The 20,979-nt window shown below is 41.6% G+C and overlaps 1 protein-coding gene across 7 annotated transcripts in view; it reads left to right on the plus strand.

The window, feature by feature from the left end:
- The window catches only part of ESR1 (estrogen receptor 1), a 199,501-nt gene that overhangs the window by 51,327 nt on the left and 127,195 nt on the right, over positions 1-20,979 (plus strand). The window contains exon 1 of one of the 7 annotated variants that reach the window (XM_033144016.1): positions 8,398-8,608. The exons of the other annotated variants lie outside the window; for them this stretch is intronic. The gene's annotated coding sequence lies outside the window, so the exon portion shown is untranslated. Of the gene's footprint in view, positions 1-8,397; positions 8,609-20,979 lie in introns of those variants that run through there. 7 annotated transcript variants of the gene reach the window in all.

Raw genomic sequence — 20,979 nt, forward strand, 5'->3', positions numbered from 1 at the left:
TCCTCAAAAAAACCCAGGGCTTTTCTCTTTGCAAAAAAAGCTACAAAACTTTTAGCTGACCCCCCCCCCCCAAACAGGGCTTTTCCCTTTGCAAAAAAGCTGCAAAACCTTTAGCTGATCCTCAAAAAACAACAACAAAAAACCCAGGGCTTTTCTCTTAAAAGCTGCAAAACTTTTAGCTGATCCTCAAAAAACCAGGGCTTTTACATTTGCAAAAAAAAGCTGCAAAACGTTTAGCTGATGCTCAAAAAAACAGAGCTTTTAGAGGAGGAAAACCAGATTTTTTTGTTTGTTTGTTTCCTCCTCTAAAAACGAGGTGTGCCCTATGGTCCGGTGTGCCCTATCTATCTTAATCACACCTTTAAAAAAGTGTGTTTAATGTAATACGTGATTTGGCCTAGATCGTGATGCTAGCTGAAGGATGCAGTAGTAAATTCATTAGAGGAATTAATTAGGGCTGTATCCACCAAAGTTCTCATTATTGCAAGGACTTCCACTTCACAATGGGATGAGTTTTCCTGCATGCACCCTGCCCCCCATTTGCTCCAGGGGGTTGGTGGGGAAACCCCTAGAACTTTGGGGGGGGGTATAGGGACATGCAGGAAGAGGGAGAAGAAATTCCATTGCACACGCAGAGGTCATTCAGGTGACTTTGTTGGATACATGTTTGGTATGGCTACAATGCATGGTGTAGTTGCATTATTTTGTGTCCTTTGAACCAAGAATATTCCCTTGGATGCAATAAAGTAATAGAATTGTCAGAGTTTGGGGTGGGGGTCCAGTTGGCCATCTAGTCCAATCTCCTGCACAGTGTTGGGTTATCCAGAGTTAGATGACTCCCAACACACATCTGTCCAGCCTCTGCTTGAAGATCTCCAGTGCTGGAGAGCACACTACCCATCTATTGGTTCCATTGTCAAACTGCTTGAAACTTCCAGAGGTTTCTCCTAATAGAATTTATTCTCACATAAGTATTCATGGAACTGTCATCTTTCATGGTTAGTAATGAAGACATGCATCATTTGTTCCATCAACTAAAATAATCCTTTCCACCTGAATCCTTTTTGCCCTTTACAGACGTGGTACAGTTGCCATGCAAAGCTTCTACACCACAGCTGTAACGTACAGAGCAGTTGGCCATGAGGACTGTCCTCATCACTGAAGGAGGCCATGTTTACACTAGATATTGCCAGTGACATCTGATGTAGTGTAGAAATGAGAGCCAACACATTATGGATGAAAATGGTTCCATGCAGAGCCTATTTCAAGTAGTCTGCACATGGCAATTATAATACGTATCCAAAACCAAGTGTGATGGCGAGTTTATGTTGCTATTCTGCAAATAGTTCACTAGTTAGTTTATTTCTATACCACCTTTCAGCCAGAAAGCCCCCCCCCCAAATAGTTTACAAACATTTAATACAAATACAAAATTCAAACAGTTAAACACAACTTTCAAAAAATGAACGCAACAAAATCCTAACACCTTAAAATCTAAAAACCTAATGACCAAGGGTAGTCATCCCCAAAATGTCAGAGGTAGCAGGAACAACAACTCTATACAGAGCTCTCAGGCATGGGGTGGGAAGGACAGGACAGGTGGGAAGCCTTTCCCCCCCATACTAAACCTCTGATTTATCCCCACAGTGGCAAGATGCTTTAGCTTCAGGTACTGTAAAATTGTCCACACCACATGTCCTCATGGATAAAACAGCATGGAGGAATTAACAATCCAACCTGATATGCATTCTTTGGATAGTCTCTGTGTGTAAGGATAGACAAATTGGTCTATTTCTAGTCTGCATCACGTTCAAATTTTCATCATGTTCTGCTTCTACAAATCAAATCTCCACAAATATTCATGTTGAGATTTGTATTTCTACCATGTTGTTTCTCTCAAAATATGCATTTTAAAACATTGATACATTTTTGGAGCCAATAACAGTCCACATTGAGGAAATGTGGGGAACTAATACGGCTGAGGGATGCCACTCAGATCAGAATATATTAATATTAGCAGAAGTAAAGCATTGCTATTTGTGGGTTGAGAACAGATTTATTAGTATTTTATCCATCTATGTCCCTTTGATATACTACTTTGGGGTTGTTGCTAGTGTCCCTCCCTCCCCACTGCAGTTAATGGGAAGTATATTATTATTAATAGTAAAATAAAATAATAATAATAATAATAATTTATTATTTAAATCCCGCCCATCTGGCTGGGTTTCCCCAGCCACTCTGGGCGGCTTTCAACAGAATATTAAAATACAATAGTCTGTTAAACATTAAAAGCTTCCCTAAGCAGGGCTGCCTTCAGATGTCGTCTAGAAGTCTGGTAGTTGTTTTTGACATCTGGTGGGAGGGTGTTCCACAGGGTGGGCGCCACTACTGAGAAGGCCCTCTGCCTGGTTCCCTGTAACTTGGCTTCTCGCAGTGAGGGAACCGCCAGAAGGCCCTCGGCACTGGATCTCAGTGTCCAGGCAGAACGATGGGAAGGAATTAACAATGCCATCTTCAGGACAGGTGTAGATTTAGGGCTTTGTTGGGGGTTCTGGGAATGAGGAGGCATATCATTCAGTAGATACATGGTCTCCCCTGACACTCCCCATTTACAGCTCCACTGCTGGTAACACAGCAACAATAGCAGAGCCTTTTTTTCTGCTGTACTGATGTGTGTGCCAAATCCCTCTCTTCACCTGTGGACCTCCCTCTCCAGCACCAGAGAGGGAAATCCACTTTTCTATATTTTAGGAATATTTATTCCAAACTTCCCTGTATAATTTGATTTTAAAAGTCCAACAAAGTCACTGAATCTAGATAAACTCTCCCATTGACTTTGAACTGGGAGAAAAGAAAGAGAAGAAATGAGTCCTGTCATAGCTGTCAACCTTTCCCTTTTTGCGGGAAATTCCCTTATTATAGCATTGGGAAACAGCAGGGTTTACAGCTATGTATATAGCAGTGGGGAACAGCAGGGAGGGTTGACAGCTATGGTCCTGTGTCTCAGGCAACTGGTTGATGTAGACTTGCTGTGCTACTGGTTTCATTGTCTGCCCATGCGCTCATCCTAAGATACGTTTCTTTTTTACCTGTTACTTGCACCCTTGCACTTTTGTACCCCTTCAAAAAGGTGCTCAGTTGAGCATCTGTCCTGCCATGGGGCAGAGTTCTTTTGGAGTCTGGATCCAATGAACACACCAATGGAAGAAGAACAAATATGCTTTTATTTCTAGATACAATCAGCAGCAGACAAATGTAGCATACCTGATAAAAGCCCAAGCACAATCTCCTCTTCTGCCGCCCGGGGCCCCAAAGGAGCGGCGAGAGAGACCCCTCACGCCAGGAAACCCACAGCACCCGGTACCTGGTCTGTGGCGAAGCCCAATCGGTCCCCTCCATTCCCTCGTTTATATAGTTAACTTAATAGGTTTGATTGATTCCACCTGGCTATCAGGTACCATTCCCGACTGGTCAGGCACCTGGTTGTTTGCTTGGCTAAGGTCATTGGCAGCTGAAGGTGTTCACAACTAATTGTATCTTCCTCACCAGCAACTTATTACAGCTGGACATCTTCCTTTCGGCATGTACCATAGATAAGCATTGCTTTGCTAATTTCAAGACTGAGGATGGAAAAGGGAGGAGGATGTGCCACCTGACTCCTCGTGATTACAAAGATCTTCCGCGAGTTTCCACTACAGCATCCCAAAAGAATAAACATGTTTTATGGGAATTACAAAGCATGGACTCATTTAAGTTAAGCACAGGTAATTATTAGCAAGCTTTTCTGTTATACATTTTGATCCAAGTTGTGGCTACTGGCAGTAGATCCATTTCCTCTTTCTCTCCTTTGGGAGGAGCAAGAGTGTAACTGCAGATAAATAGTACCATCCAAAATAATTCATCAGTGCACATACAGCTTTTAAAACCTAGGAAAAATGCTACAAAGACAAGTGGAGTAGAGCTGTCAGACATCATAAAACAGCATTGTAGACAACATTTTCTAGACTTCTTTTTTCTTTTTTACTAGCCCTGCCTGCTTGCCTGCTCATATGTATTTTAGTCATTTGTGGTCTGCGAGGGGAAAAAAAAGAATGGAAAAGAGCTAATTTTGTGCAGCTTCTCTCTGTGGTTGCCTCCAGATGATTTTGAATTCTTAGAAGCATCCATGGAAAAATTCTCTAAAATGCCTGAATTTAAAGTTACACCTATTTTTAAAGGCAAAAGGTCCTACATAATCAAAGAAATACTGATTCACAGTGGTACCCCGCAAGACGAATGCCTCGCACAACGAAAAACTCGCAAAACGAAAGGGTTTTGCGAGTTTTTAGTTGACTCGCGAGACGAATTCGTCTATGGCTCTTTTTCGCAAGACGAATTCGTCTGGCGAGGTACCACTGTAAGCACCGGAGCCTCGCCGCGCTGCGTTTTAAGGCTGCAGGGAGCGAACAGCTGTGCAGCGTTTTAAGGCTGCAGGGAGCGAACATGCACAGTCGATCCAAGATGGACGCGATGGACAACACCCCTCCCGACCGGAGCCAAAAGGTAAGCCTTTACAGCTCCCTGTATGGCGCGGCGCCGCGTTTTAAGGCTGCAACGAGCGAACAGCAATGCTGCTGTTCGCTCCCTGCAGCTTTAAAATGCGGCACGGCGAGGCTCCGGTGCGGGGGGGTGGCGGAGTGGGATCGCGCCCGCCATTTTGGATGGCCGGGCGCGATCCAACGCCGCCTCTCCCCACCGGAGCCTCGCCGCACTGCGTTTTAAGGCTGCAGGGAGCGAACAGCTGTGCTGCTGTTCGCTCCCTGCTGCTTTAAAACGCGGCACGGCGAGGCTCCGGTGCGGGGGGGCGGAGTGGGATTGCGCCCGTCATTTTGGATGGCCAGGCGCGATCCGACGCTGCCTCTCCCCACCGGAGCCTCGCCGTGCCGCGTTTTAAGGCTGCAGGGAGCGAACAGCTGTGCTGCTGTTCGCTCCCTGCAGCTTTAAAACGCGGCACGGTGAGGCTTCGGTGCGGGGGGCGGAGTGGGATCGTGCCCGCCATTTTGGATGGCCGGGCGCAATCCGACGCCGCTTCTCCCCACCGGAGCCTCGTCGCGCTGCGTTTTAAGGCTGCAACGAGCGAACAGCTGTGCTGCTGTTTGCTCACTGCAGCTTTAAGGCTCCGATGCTGGTCGGAAGGGGCCCCCAGACTTCCCCCCCCCATAGGAACGCATTAATTAAATTTTAATGCGTTCCTATGGGAAACGTTGCCTCGCAAGACGAAATTTCCTCAAGACGGAAAGTCTTGCGGAACGAATTCATTTCGTCTTGCGAGGCACCACTGTATTCCTCTGTGTAGGATGATAAGGAAAAAACCTCTCTGATTTCTTTAAAACAAAGTCTCATGCATATTTACTTACATAGAAAGAGTCTACTGGATCAGACTAAAGGCCCATCTAGTTCCACAGTGAGAAGTGCCTCATGAGTAGAACATGAGAGCAATAGCAAGCTCTTGCTAAAAATAAATAAATAAATAAATAAATAAATAAATAAATTTATTACTTATACCCCGCCCATCTTGCCGGGCCTTCCCAGCCACTCTGGGCAGCTCCCAACAGAATATTAAAAACACGAGAACATCAAAACATTAAAAACTTCCCTAAACCGGGCTGCCTTCAGATGTCTTCTAAAAGTCAGATAGTTGTTTATTTCCTTGACATCTGATGGGAAGGCGTTCCACAGGGCAGGGGCCACTACTGAGAAGGCCCTCTGCCTGGTTCCCTGTAACCTCACTTCTCTCAGTGAGGGAACCGCCAGAAGGTCCTCAGCGCTGGTCCGCAGCAACTTCTATTATGCCACATCTGCCTTGATAAGCCCTTAAACATGGATACCTGCTGGACCCTTAGACTCTTCTTAGACAAATCAGTCTTCTTTACAACATCATTGTCATTCCAGTGGCAAAGGTGTTATAAAGGATGATTTTATTTTGTTTTCTTTTGGTTAATTCTGAGTGCTATTGTAGTAACTTTTTCTGTAAAAGTTGCAATCCAGCACACAGTGAACTGTTTTTCAGCATTCAGGATATTTATAGCAAGTACTTTAGTCCTGACAAAACCAAATTTAACAATGAAGAACAAAACTACAGCAACAGAACACAAAGGAAGAAAGAAGGGGGGGGTAGGAGAAAATTATGAAAAGATTGGCTACAGCTCAGTGAGGTGAGGGCTTAACCATGAGCCCCGCTTGGATGACACACTAGGCCAGACCTCAGCTCAGTGTGGCATACGAGTAAAACCAAAACCAAAACAACAAACAAAACCTGAAGAGGAACAAAGTGTCTGGAAGCTTCTTTCTGGAAGCCCACCTGTTCATTTGATCTTCAAGACAGTTTGTATCTTGCCAACAGAGTTAAATATAGCTGCATATTATCTTCATACAGTATTCTGTACTTTAATGCTTTATAAATAAACTTTCCCTCAGTCCATTTAGTAGGTGTGCATCTTTAACTCTTTTCTTAATAAGTGATCTTCATAAAAAATAGAGGTTTCCCAAGCATGCCCATACCATTGTAAATTCAATAAAGTTTTAGAAGATTGTTTACTGCAATTACCTGTCCGGCTGCTCTTAACAAAGATGCTGCAACTTACTGATTTCCTTTGTGAACAATTGCTTTAAAATAACCAAGGAGGATACTTTTGAGTGTTGAGGGTGGGTATGTGGTTGGTTATGGTTTTAGTTTTAGCAAGTATTTCTTATCAGAATAGTTGTACTTAGGAGCAAGATCAAAGTATATATAAAATACCTGCTCCAAAAGTGTGGCACCGCCAGCACCTGCCCTTTGAAAAGTTATAAATTCTCCCTAGATTTATTGGCGTTAATTACCATCGGAACTGAATTTTGTGGAAACTTTCCTTACGATTATATGAGATAATATGTTAAGCATTTTTATATGTTACCAGCTGGCCCAGCCACAGGTTGCTGTGGCTGATTTGGTGAAATGTGAAAGGGAGGTGCAGTGCAAAAGTGGAAGTGTATGCTTACCGACACTTTTTCTTGTTGAAGTTGAGGATGCGTGGTTTCCTTACCGGCTCTGCAGATGCTTTAGGCGCCGTCATAAATGGTGGTCATTTCGTTTCCAGGCATCCAGACTCTCCTCTCAGTGGAGACGGAGTCCCAGAAATGACCAAAGGTTTTTTTTTGCGGCCGACTCCACGGGCGCTACGGCCGTCTTGATAGTGGAGGCGGCGTCGGAAACTGCTTCTTATCCGGCTGGCTCTACAGCCGCTACTTTCGCTGCCGCAAATGACGTTAAGTTTCGTTTCCACCCACCCTGGCTGTTTTGTAAGTGGAGGCAGTGTTGGAAACGTGAAAGGTTTGAGAGTGCCGTTTCCACCCGTCCTGGCTCTGTAGGTGGCCAAGGTAACACCACAGATGGCGGAAGCGACGTTTCATCTTGCTTTTCCTCCTCACCCGATGGAGCCATGGCCGCCAACCACACAAACGGTTGTTCCTGCCCGCGTGGGTCTATAGCTGCCGCCAGAGACAGCAGCGGCTTGAGGTAGTGACATAGTAACAGGAGGAAGAGGGGTTTGAGACGTTTTTAGTGTGTTATGCTGTGTTTTTGGCACAAAATCCAATTTTTACCTGGGTTAGGTGTATTATTTTTTGCAATCTAACTATGTAAAATCCTTCCCATATGTCCATGGAACGTTGTATCCAAATTTGAACGGAATCGGTCAAGGGGTTGCAGAGAAAGGTGGTATGGCACAAACACCCACCTTTTACGATTTTATATATATATTCAATAGTCAGTTCCAATATTTTCTAGTAGTTGGTACTCCTAGAACACCTCCGGAACCTCACAATATAGAGAACCTGGAACCTGCTGATACCATCCTAGTCTCTCACTCAAGGCATGCTTTTATGGAGCTTCCTCAGCCTTCTCACAGCTTTGTACCCAAAAGCACTCAGTCAGCTGGACTGCTCATGCCCAGTTCAAGGTTGCAGTAGGTTTAGTTTGGTGAGTTTCTCAGGGATCTAAAGGGTGACAAACGGGACACCCCTCCACTCACTCTTCTTTCTCTGGCCTGTACACCTCTCCTCTTTCAGCTGCTTTACCACTTGATTCTGCTGATTGAATAAACTGCCCTTTTGAAGGCATTCAGAGGTGGAACTTTCAAATGACTTTGTGGCTTGCTTTTCACAAGTCGTTCAAATGCTTCATTTACGGTATGTCAATTTGCCACCATCGCCAATAACAACTTTGTAGCCTTTATAGCAAGAGGCTAGGTGTTAGTCATAGGAGTGTCTGTATTCCATGTGAAGATGCTTCAAAACAGTGTTTACAGAAAATATAATATTCCAGATTAGGTTGAAGGTGTAATGAATCCACTGTTGTCACAGTTCAGGAATATGTACCCCCTTCCCTCCAAAAGAAAAACAAAAAAGCTACAAGAAAGCATTCAGGAGTATTCATCTCAGGTAGAAATCATAAATCTTTCTGGCTTCACTGATTCTTTCAACGGCTTATGATCTTCACAAATTCTACCCTCATTTATTTTGTTTGCTTTTCAGCCTGTGGAATTGTTGGCAGGTATTCTGGTACGTTGGCTTGCCCCCCTGAAGGGGATAGGTAAGCCATAATTTTCATTTTCATTAAAGTTTCCTTTCACATAGGGGACAAGGTTGGGCAAAGGACATGTTGTGCACAGTGAAGCAGCATTCACTTTCTTTATGATTTAAGCTTCTTCATACTTAAGGGCAAAGTCCTTCCAAGTACATCAGATGTATTTTCTCCACTTCAAGTGGAAAATGGATTTTATAGCCGTTACTCCTGTTAACTTACTGCTTGATGATATTTCAGAAAACATTAAAATTATGAGCCAAAACTGTATTTTCCTACTGCATACTACACAGCAGCACCCCTCCACCAGTAGTTTCTGATTGGAAAAGCTTAAGAGGGTTTTTGTTTGCAGTCAAGTCAATGGAGCAACCAATGGCATTGGTCATGTGTGGCATCCCCATCACGGATTCCCCCGCTCTTCCTCATACCTCTTACCTACAATTGCTGAAGCTGTGCTTCTTGATTCTTCATGGTCCCCATCTTGTTTTCTGCTGCCTCTTATACCCTCTTCTGTGCCTCAATGGCCGCCTCAAAATTGCTGCATTCCACATTTGGGGGACTATGCAGCATAGCCGTTCTTTGTAGTAGTAGTAGTAGTAATTTATTTATACCCCACCTATCTGGCTGGGCTTCCCCAGCCACTCTGGGTAAAGGTAAAGGGACCCCTGACCATTAGGTCCAGTCGCGGATGACTCTGGGGTTGTGGCGCTCATCTCACTTTATTGGCCGAGGGAGCCAGCGTACAGCTTCCGGGTCATGTGGCCAGCATGACTAAGCCGCTTCTGGTGAACCTATCCCACCTTTCCTCCATGGAGCTCAAGAGAGCATACATTGTTCTCTCCCCATTTTATCTTCACAAGAGTCCTGTGATGTGTAGACTAGTATGAGCAGCAGTGACAGGCCAAATATTATCTAGTGAGCTTCATGGCAGAGTGAATACAAAGTGGAAGGTCTCTACAAGTTGTGACTTGTCAGTATGAATGCAACATACCAGCTATATATTGCAGGCTTCTGGATGCTTAACAATCAATGCTGGCTTTTTGCTGCTGGCCTGTGACAAGAAGTAGTATGTGTGTACACACACACACACACACTTTTTTTCCTTGGAAAAAAGTGAAATTTAGTAGAAGTAAAAATAAGCATTTTTCAAACATCAGTCATGAGTGTTACTGGGTAGCAAAATCTTATTACTTGCTAGAATCTTAGAAATTGAGAGATAACAAGAAATATTTAAGTTTTATTGAAGATGCATGCCTTTTAAAATTCAGAAATATCTTTCTTTTCAGAGCTGCAGAACATACATTGTCCTCAGAATGGTATCCAATTTCTTACTGAATGACATCCTGGGAAAGGAACATGTATATTATCAAGAGGACAGTGGGGCACTCTGATAACTTAAAAAAAATGATTACTCTAAATCAGAATTTCATTCCTGGTTATTATCCTTGGTAGCATCACTGTCTGTAAGACTGCAAATCCAGTGACTACAAGGTGCTCACCACTTTTTTACATCCCTGTCTAAAATGAGGATTCTTCCCATACAACCTTTTACCTTTGCTCTCCATTCCTCCCCATGCATCTCAAAGAGAGGTTATCTATGCGAAACTATTGTAGCTCCACTGCTTGAGCAAGAAAGTGGCTCACACAGAAGGTGCTGGCTACTTAAAGATGCTGCTGGACTTCCTACCCATATGGGAAACTAAGTGGCATTTTTCAAGGATGGGAAATTGGCCCCAGCATTTCCAGAATCTCATTTCATCTTGATTTTAGTTGCCAAACAGCCCCACCCCCTAAGGGATGTGCCTGTTACCCATGCCCTCATTCTCTCAACTAACTCAGGTTACTTTCAAACGCTTGCCGTTTTAGGGTGGTTTTCAGTTACATTCTGGCCATATCCAGGTATCAGAGTTAAAACCCTGCATTAGTATTTGCACAGTCTTAGGAATGTTGTATAGTTAAATAAATAAGGTTAGGCCTAGTTAACCCAATGACATGCATTGGCTCATTATTCTAGATTTGGTTGCAAATATGGCCTACTGCGGTCTTCATGAATATATTTCACAGATTTAAATAAATGGTAATGTCACAGAGACTAGAGTTGTTAGACTAGTTTAGACTATTTGGAAATTACCTTGAGGCAAAAGGTGCTGTAGTTGTATAAAGTTTTATTACTTCTTATTTAATGAAAACTGGGTGGAGATTTCATAGAGCTTGAAGGGAGAGTGTGGGGTTCCTAGTGAGAAAGGATAGTCCAACATGAATGACAAGCTGACTTGCAAAGGAAAAACTAGTGACTAATGCTTGGCTGTGTTTGGGCGGTATAGCCCATTAATAGCAGGTACCATTGCCAATAACATGTAAATATCTTTTGTACCAGATGTGTAAATAAATTATGTGTGGCATCATTGGCTATCGTCTGGAGAAACCATTCCGTCAGTCTATTTTCTGAAAACCAATGTCCGTTAAAGTAATTTATTTTCAATCAGTGCTCTGAAAACACTGTCCTTATTCATTTCATAGCTGGAAACATCAGCAAAGTTAGTCGTTTATATTTTGCTGATGCATTTATTTCTATGCACGCAGCTTATACTAAAGTAGGACATCCAGCACTGGAGTAGCTAGACAGGTTTCTTAACATACAAACACAAGTCTTGTGGCCCATCTAGCCCAGTATAGTGTTCTTACAGTGGCCAACAAGATGCCTATGGGAAGCAGGCAATGGTGTTCTCTTGTATTTATGATTCCCATCAACTGGTATTCCGAGGCATAACCTCCAGGATTAGTACTGTAGTCATTAATTGCCTTATCCTTACTAAATAGCTTGTGAGTAGTTGAAAACATTCAGCCTTTCAAAGGCTGGGATAAAATGGAATAATATTTAGGAATATGAAAACCACTGCAATACAGTGGATAGAAAACTGGGCCTGAAACACCTATGCTGAAATCCCTTCTTGGCTCCAGTCTACACATTTCATGCAAACACATAGGATCCAACTCCTCGGGGCTGGGGGGGGCTTTGTGCCCCCCAATAAAATATTTGAGGGGCCTGCTCCCCTAAAGTTGATGGACATTGCCATTTAAATTGTGTGCACGCACTGCTTCATGTAATAGATTATGTGGGGCGGAGCTTACCCTCCCTTATTTTCTTCAAGTTGGCCCCCCTGTGCAAAAGCATGTAATTGGTGTACAGTAGCTCCTTTTAAGGAGCAAATGCTGCTGCTTGTGGATGCAGTGAGACTGGAAAAAATGGTGGAAGGAACGAGTTGCTGTGCTGTTTGTTGTATGAGGACATTTGCATTGCTGCAACTGAAGTTCCAGGGTAAAGTGCTATTAGACTCTTGTTTTGCTTATGGGATTCCATTAGGCATCTGGTTGGCCATTGGGAGAAGACAATGCTGGAATAAATAGGCCTCTTATGTGTTCCCAACTGGAGCCAGTGGTAAGGAGCTGTTCTGTGGCTTTGAAGTGCTCACTGCTAAAGAGGGGTGGGGGGATTGCCTCAAAGGATTTCAGGGAGGTACAGCGTGGGCATGCCTAACTTACAAGGCAGCATTGAGGGCTAAAAGAACAACAGAACCTGGGAACCATCAAAGGCAGAAAGCTGACCCTAGACAAGTCAGCCTTAGGCTAACTTGAATTGAGGGGCAGCCAAGGGCATTTTGTTGCCCAGAATAGAGTAGCAACACCCCCTCCAAAGGTCAATTATATATATCTTAATCTTACATTTGTATCCCACATTTGTATCCCCCCTTTCTTTCAGCATGGCATTCAAGGCGGCGTACATGGGGTTCCAGGTAGTCACTCAACCAGGCACTGACCACAGTCCCAGACCTGCTTTGTTTCAGCAAGGCAATGACTTCATGTGCCTTCAAATCATACCCATGGCAAGTTATTTTGAGGCACAAAATCACACAAGTGCCTATCTTGCCCTCTGGCAAAAAATAATAAAAAGAAATTCGCTGACCATCAGTATTGTGCCTTTCCATGACATCACAAATCAGCTGCCTCATTCTCCATAAAGGCAGGGCCAGCCCTGCTTGAATCCCTTACTGATTCTTATTTGAGGCCTAAGCCTTATAGCCCACTTTCCAGGCTGGATGCTTTCCTTCCCATCCGCTCTATATCTGCCTTCCAGTGGCTCCCCTCCTTATTCTCATGACTTTAAATATAGTCAGTGCTTTTTTTCCTGGGGGTACTCAAGGGTACGCAGTACAGACACCCAAAGGTTAAAAGTGTGGCACTTACTGTAGCAACATGGTGAGTACTAGCACCTTTTTTCCTTTAAAAAAAGTACTGAATGTAGTCAATGTGCATTATAAACTCCACTGGAGAAAACTGTGGTGGGGGAGGGGATTTTAGAGCAGGGAAGGTTTGGTAGGAAAAGTGTTTTGCAACTCCTCCCCAACTGCACTGCCACTTCCTTTCACAGGGCGACTGTGACATGGTGTGTGTAATGAGTAGTTTGGGATGGAGCCCAGGCATGCCATTTGCCCTTGAGTTACTGACTCCCAACCTTTAGAATACTAGTTGTCTTTTTCATAGAAGACCAAATAATTCTTTACAAAAATATAAAACACAAATCATTATTGGTAATCATATCTTGTTCTGAAACTGCATAGAAAACACACAAGGATTTTTGATAATCTGGGAGTATTAGAATATCTATGTTACTGCTAATTACGATTCTGTTGCATACTGATTCAACAAACTGAGCATTGGTCATACTTCAGTGGCAAATTACCGGTAAGTCTCTTATGAAAATTTTCTGAAATGCAACTGAATTACATGAAGAAATCCTTAATGTAGAATCCATTTGTTTACAAAGATTTGTCTCACATTAGTATTAAAGCTAAACAACTAGTTTGTAATTTATGCAGTAGTTTGAGTATATTTTCCATTTTTTAAATAGGAGGGGAAAGTTTGGCCAAAAAAGCATGCAGAGTAGAAGAATTTGGCTTGTTGGTGGAAAAAAAACCCAATGCTTTTGGTTTGGGATAAATTATGTGGATTTAAACCTCTTAGTTTTTGCAACATATAGTGGTTTTAAAATAATCTATAGCACAACATTTGCAATTATGGCTAACCTCATATTAACTTTTTGGGGGCTGAACTGTTACAAAAGCAGTGTGGTTTCTAGAATATCCTCCCAAATCCAGCTGTTTCAAAGTAGTAATGTTGATAACCATGAATTGCTTCCCCAGCCATGGGCTCTTATTTACAAAATTATAGCATCGGGATGTCTCCTAGGATTTCCCATTTTCATTATTTTGCTGGTGGATATTTGTTTATACCAAGAATAGGAATCATGCATCCCTTACACATACCAAATAACATTAAATATAGTTTCAGTTCTTTGACTAGTTTTAGGGCATGAATGCAAGTGTGCTCTGCTGCTCTAAGACAGCCTTCCTGAGCTCTGGCAAACCCCATACATACCTGGGTGCTAGAGACCATGCAGTATGCAGGCTGTGCAAAAGCCCTGCTCTGCAGCTGTCCTGACGGCTCTGACAAGTCCATTTGGAATCTTCCCTTTCAGATTCCTTTAAAATGTGTCATATGGATCACAGTGTCTTGTGAAGAAGACTGTAACATTTATTTTGAAAGGTGACCTTTTAAAAAGAAATGGCTAAAATGATCAGTAGAATACTAAGTGCTGATTGAAAAACAACTACAAACCCTTCAGGGAAATGCCAGTCATTTATTACTTTGCCCCCAAAGATTGCTGCTGTTGTATTTCACCAAGCATGTGTTCTACTACTCCATCACCCTAATCATGTGGCAACCCTATGATTATCATTATGAAGAAGTGCATTTGTTATCGTGAATATGCAACATGACAGAGCGGAAACTAGGGAAAACAGAAGGGCGAATGAGGCAGGGATGGGGATCCTGTGGCCCCCCAGAAGTTGTAGAAGTACATGCCATGCTGGCAGGGGATAGAAGGAATTAGGACAGTATGGATGCAAGCTTCAGGGAATTACAAATAAGGAGAGTGCTGCTGTGCTCATGCCTTCCTTGCAGGCTTCCCATAGAGATCTGGATGGCCACTGTGAGAACAGGATGCTGGACTAGATGGGGCTTTGGACTGATCCTGCAGGACTCTTATTATGTACTTATGCACTACCAGGCCAGGGTAGCACAGATTGCAGGATAGCACAACTAGCACAGATGTTTGATTTGAGAAGTGTCAGTTTCTACTTCAGCTCTCATGCAAAGGTAGTTTAATATTTAGGATAGTACAGTCTTAATTGATGGGTAGAATCTTGAAAAGGAGTGTTGCATAGCAGTAATTTCACTGGCTTTTTTCTGCATTCTCAGAAACTGAATTGAATATAGTATCTATGACAGCATTGATGATTTGGAACTTCAGCTTTGAGAAATAATTATTTCAACTGAAATAGGCAAGGCTATAAATCAGCAGAAAAGAGATAACACTCCTGGCCATGACAGATAACTTCAAAACTGTTCAGAACCCCGGAAGATTATAGCAAGCTATATTTACATAATGGTCTGATTTGGAGGCATGGCTAGGTAAAAGGGTGTCTATGATACGAAATAAAAGGGAACCTTATTGTCTCTAGCTGAAGGAAGAGAACAATACTCATCGCTCCTCCAACAGGTCTTCTGTATTATCATTCTGGCATTAGATGAAAAATATACGGATAGGGGGTTACTCCAAATTCAGGTGGTACCTGATCTGGTGGCCAAGCAACACATTACAGGATGTGGCAACAAGAAGTACAAGAGCATGCACATTTCTGCTCATCAGCAAGTAGTAATAATAATTACATGGTATAATCTCACAATATGTGAGGGAGCCTGATTAATTGATTGAAAAGCCTGGGGATGTTATCACTGAAGAATCATTTTGACTTGTAAAAATGCTAATTGTGACTAGAAAATTGGTGTCTTGTCTAGATAGGCTAGAGTTCCTCATTTACAAATTCAGTAATGTACTACTTTAATTGTGTAGACTTGCAACAAAGGTCGCCAACATGCAGCTGTGTTTGCTCGTACCTCCTATGGTACCTGCAAAAATCTCAGTAAATTTCCCGTAAAACAACAACAACAGAGTGTACAAAAAGACTGTCTAGCTCAGCATCTCCTACATTGAATGCAGCCCCTTAAATATGCCCACATTTCATTGGGTTCCCAGATAGGTCACCCACCTTCACATCTATTCTTAACAGAGGAAAGGTGTAAGGAACTGCTGTAGGTGCATTTTTCCATTGACAAGGCAGCAATCAGGAAGCATGCCTGCACTATTTTGTGGCCTTGTCTCTTCCTTGTCTTTGAAATGTGGCAACCATTTTGTGGTACATCTGATCCCCATGACAGTCATTTTGTAACAGGTATGCACAACCCTTTTTTCAAAATTCCAAACATGCCCATTGGTTCCTAAAGCTAGGTGGCCCCTTATTTACAGCAGTGCTTGCTGTGTCATATGAAATAAAGTTTTCTATGATTTTTGAGTTATGCAATAACTTCTAGATCAAGAATATGAAACAACCATGGTGAATCCACAGGTTTAACTAACCCTTCACTTCTGTGCTGAAGTCTGGGCAGAAATCTCCTCTAAAATTCTATTTGCATTGTAAGGAAAGCATTAATTAGTGTAATTAGTGTCAATGGAAATTTCTCTACTAATGCAGATAGCAGATCTTTTGGTGGTGGATGGAGAGGGACTTTTATTTGGCCATAGCAGGGGCAAAAGGAATAAAATTCCCCTTCCCTCGATGCATAGGCTCAGATTCCTAGGAGCCCAGACAATTTCAGCCTCCAATTTTTTTTTGAGGGGGTTGGAGCCCCTCAATATTCAGAGGAAGTTTTGTGTTGTTGCATTGGGCTCCCCTGATTGTCTGGCGCCTCTGCCTCCATAGTCCCAATCCAGGCAATGGCCGTTTACTGTTAAAATAGAAATATGTGGTGTTAAATAAATATGTTTAATGTGGCATGTAGTTTGCTTATCTGCTTGGAATAGTAAAGGCAGACAGTGAAGTGTTCTAAAAATATTTTTCCCTGAAAAATCTCTCCACAACTCATTCTGGAAATAACCTTCTGTATGCAAACAATTTCATTTCACTTGAAATCATATCCCACACACACTACAAAGCTCAGCTAACAATTATGTATCAGAACCATACACATTTCTTTACAAAAAAGAAAAAGAAACGTACATAGGCCACATGAAAAGCAACAAGTATCTTGCCATATCTGCCAAGAGATGATCCACATATGACAGAATGAAGTAGATAGCTGAGGAAGTATAAGCTTGAACTGTACTACTTCATATTGCAGGCGTGGGAGGGGGGTGTAATCTTTTTGAATACTCTGCCATGTAAAAATATATCAATCCTAATTCGTTTGCACAAAGATTGTGGGATGGTTATATAAGATTAGTTCTTTATTGGATATGCGTTATGATTTGTTTTTGAAGAGGTTGTATGATGTTGTGTCAAGTAATTGTTAACCCATATTTCCCAATCATTTTATTTATTGCATAAAGTTAATTTTTAAAGTGGTTTTAAGAGTATGAGGTCTACTTTAATTGCACAGCCTGAATTTGCTGGTGTGTGATTGAATCATACCCACAAAACAGTGGCAGTCTGGAAGTGCCTTAATATATCAGACAGATTGTAGCCCTCTCCCTGACCTGCTGCCTAACATTGAAGAGCTTTTGATTTGAGGGAACATTAAAAAACTAGTTTCAGTTCAGTTTGGTGTGGTGCAGTCCAGAATGCTACCGGATCAGTCTATGCGCCTTCTTTTGCACAACTTATATAAAGCAGAAGTTTTAAAATACTGAATCTTGCTTACAGTTGTGCTTTGTTAGATTTCTAGAGAGAACTTTTACCAGCCTTTGAATTGTATATTTACACCACTTCTGGTGGGCCTGTTAGTTTAATTATTAAGATTATTGCATGGCTACTTTTAACAAAGCATCATCACTAAGCTGGTTGGCTCTGTTTGAGTGTATATATACCAAAGGAATGGATCCAGGCTTGGTAATGCTTAGAGTAGACTCATTGAAATCAATGGGACTTAAATTAGTCGTGGTTAACAAGACTTGTCTATGTCAATGGGTCTGTTACAATCATGAATAGGCTTGGCTCCAACCCAAAAATATTACAGGGAACATTGGTCTGTTTTTGTTTTTTACATCAGCTATTTCTTTTCAAAATGATTGTATTAAAAATGACTGCATCTAAGGAGCAGACAGATTATTTTTGAGATGTTAACACAGAATATTGAAATTTAGGATTGCAAAAATGTTCTAAGGTTACAGAAGCATACTCACCTTAGGATGGACATTATAGTGAATGACTGCATTTCATCCTTCATACTTTGAAATCCCACCCCCACCCCCTGAAATTTCATTAGAGATAATGGAATATGGCTAGTCACAGATAGCTAAAAACATAATAGAGTGAATTGAGTGCATTTTTAAAAAATGAAATATACTTTAGAAGTCATGGTGATGGAGTTCCAGGGCCTGGTATCTCCAATACGAAATAAACATTTCTAGGAAAAGCTGCATCAAGAGATAGCATTTGAGAGGTGGGCCACTTTGAAAGATGAAGGATCTTATGATGTAACCTTCAAAATACAGTGTATGTAATATGTTGGGCAATTATCCTTTAGCTGAATTCAGAAACAACTGTTATTATTAGTTTCCCCCCCTTGTATTAATATGCACACGCACACACACACACACACACACACACACATACACATATCTCCCAGCCTGCTTCTTATTTGCATCCCACTGTCTCCAAAAACAAATTGTTATATTTATGGCATATTTAATATACTAATCTTTAAAGATGTTTAGGGTCTCTGTTAAGACATGCAAAATACAGGTTTGAAAGCTGGCTTTATTAACAGGCAGCAGCTGCCATCCAATTCATATCTTTGTTTTTTTCTATGCACCTTTTTTTAGCAGGTTAAGTTACTTACAGATTTCAGATGAGAAAGACTGCATACATCAAACTCCTAGATATTCTCAGATGTTTTTACTATAGGTTTGATTAATCATGTCTCAGATTAGAACAAGTATGTGATCAGAGGCTAGTAGAGATGTAGGACCTGTGGTGTCTAGATGTTACTGGACTTCCAGCTCCTATCATTTCTAACCATTTGCCATGCTGGCTGGGTGATAGGAATCCTAGATTTTCTGGAGGGTATGAACACAAAGCATTTCCTATTTATTATGCCTGATACCTGATGGTTGTCATAGTCAGAACTGACCTACTGAAATGGACTTAAATCTTTTGATTTCATTTGGTATGATTACTCCGAATATGATTGAGTTAGATATCACCCTAAATTTATAAATTGCTTCATCACTAAAAAAGCAGTGTGTAAGGCAATGCATAATAAACCCCATTAAGAATACAGATATATACCGTTGCTCCAAGCATTATATGTCTAGTTCCATATATTTTCCATTAAATTATGAGCACTTATATAACTATCCAATGAAATATATACATATGAGATAGAAATGGTTCCTACAAGAAACATCTGGAACAAGGGCTCATATCCCAGGTGTGGCAATAGAGTTATGAGCAGGCCATCCAGCTGACTTGTGCTGGCATGAGGACTAGAAATTCAATATGCCAGTGCACCTAAATTTTAAGATACAGTCTATTAGGAACCAACCAAACTGTAAATCACCCCAAATGCTTCAAATAAAAAATGTCAAAAGTCCTAAAAGAAACAATGTCATGCATGAATACATTATATATATTTATTATTTACATTAAATATGAAAGTATATTAGGCATAGAAATCCCCATAGACAAAGTTTATTATAACCTCAAACTGCAAATGTCCCTTATGCTTTCCAAAACAAATAAAACTGATTCAAGTGTTGAGTTTTGGCCTCCTGTTCTTGAATACCTGCTCAAAATAGCCAATAGTGCAATCCTACCCACATCTACTTGGCAGTAGAGTCAATGGGATTTATACTCCTTGGCCTGAGCCTATGAATACCTTAGAAACAACAGATACAAGACTGTCAAACATATAGGTCCTATGTTATAGGCAGTCTTAAATGCTCCAAAGCAAGTTAGATAGTAAAAACATGCTGTATTATCCTTATGACATGAGATTGATTCATCTGCTTACACGACATCAAAGTTATGTTGATTGTCAACATAATAGCTGAGCTGAGCGGAGCGGAGCAGTGCAACACAGCAGTAAGTCATACTCTGCAGAGTTGCAGATGACTTGCAACTATTTATATTCTATGCCAAGACCATACTGAACTAGAACAGAGCTTTTTAATACTAGTTTCTATTTCACTACATGTTTTTTTTTTAACGTGGGATCATATCACTAGAAAATGATGCCAGTAATTGCCGACTGATTGTGCCAAACTCTGTCACCATTTTGTGTCTGGTGGTTCTCAGTAGTTTTCAACCAAGTGGGCCCTGAGGGCAGAAGATTTTAGGAGCCTCCCCCCCCCCATGCTCATCCATACAATGTTTATTATATGTGTCCAAAACAAGGTTTTTCATCTAAATTTGTCTAGCCTCAGTTTCAAGCCACTTTAATGTTATTGTGCCCTTTTTGCTTCAAGGGAGCCATAATGCATTAATTGTGCACCTTGCATAATATCTGTTACACCATAGAAAATCGTGCCTTTGGACAAATTGATGTATTTTGAATTGCTGTGTTTGTCAATGAAAGAATAAATACATAGCTATCTTTAATGTTAGCTTCATTAACATTTAGTGCTACTATAGAGAGTTTACTGCCCAAGAACAATCCAGACTATTGACCACTCCAGTGTACTTCTGGAGTGACACCATTTGGTTTGCCAGAAAACAATGCAAACAAGAGAACAAGCAAAGAAACCAAGATTGTTGAAATAATGAATAACCCTGATTTCCTACCCCGCCCCGCCCCCGGCACTGAACTGTGTTCTTTGATCTTTTCTGTTCTGAGTGTTGAAACATCTGCCAAGAAAAAACAACTGTTGCTGAAACACCAAAGTCCCGTTTGTTCCACTCCAGAGATGAAAATGCATTTCTCTCTTTACACAGCAGCTGAGATGCAACATTAAAGCATTAAGGCTCAACGAACCAGTGGCTTTTCCTGCTGTTGGTTTTACTAGCCCCTTTGTTGGTGTGAATATTGGATGGAGTTTTACTTCTGCTTTGATTTGTGCTTGCAGAAGCTATTGTTCCATAACCATAAAGCTGATTCAAAGTGTCCGTATTTTGCAGTGCTTAATACCTGAGCAGTATGCATGCAACCTTTGCAACATTGCTATTTGGCGTTCATTCTTCAGTCTCCTAATGGTGGAACGAGCTTGAAGCCACCACTCTTGAGCATATGCAGAGTTGTGGTGGAGGGGCAGGTTAAAGCCTTCA

The sequence above is a fragment of the Lacerta agilis genome, chromosome 3 (genome assembly GCF_009819535.1).
Source record: "Lacerta agilis isolate rLacAgi1 chromosome 3, rLacAgi1.pri, whole genome shotgun sequence".
Classification (NCBI taxonomy): domain Eukaryota; kingdom Metazoa; phylum Chordata; class Lepidosauria; order Squamata; family Lacertidae; genus Lacerta; species Lacerta agilis.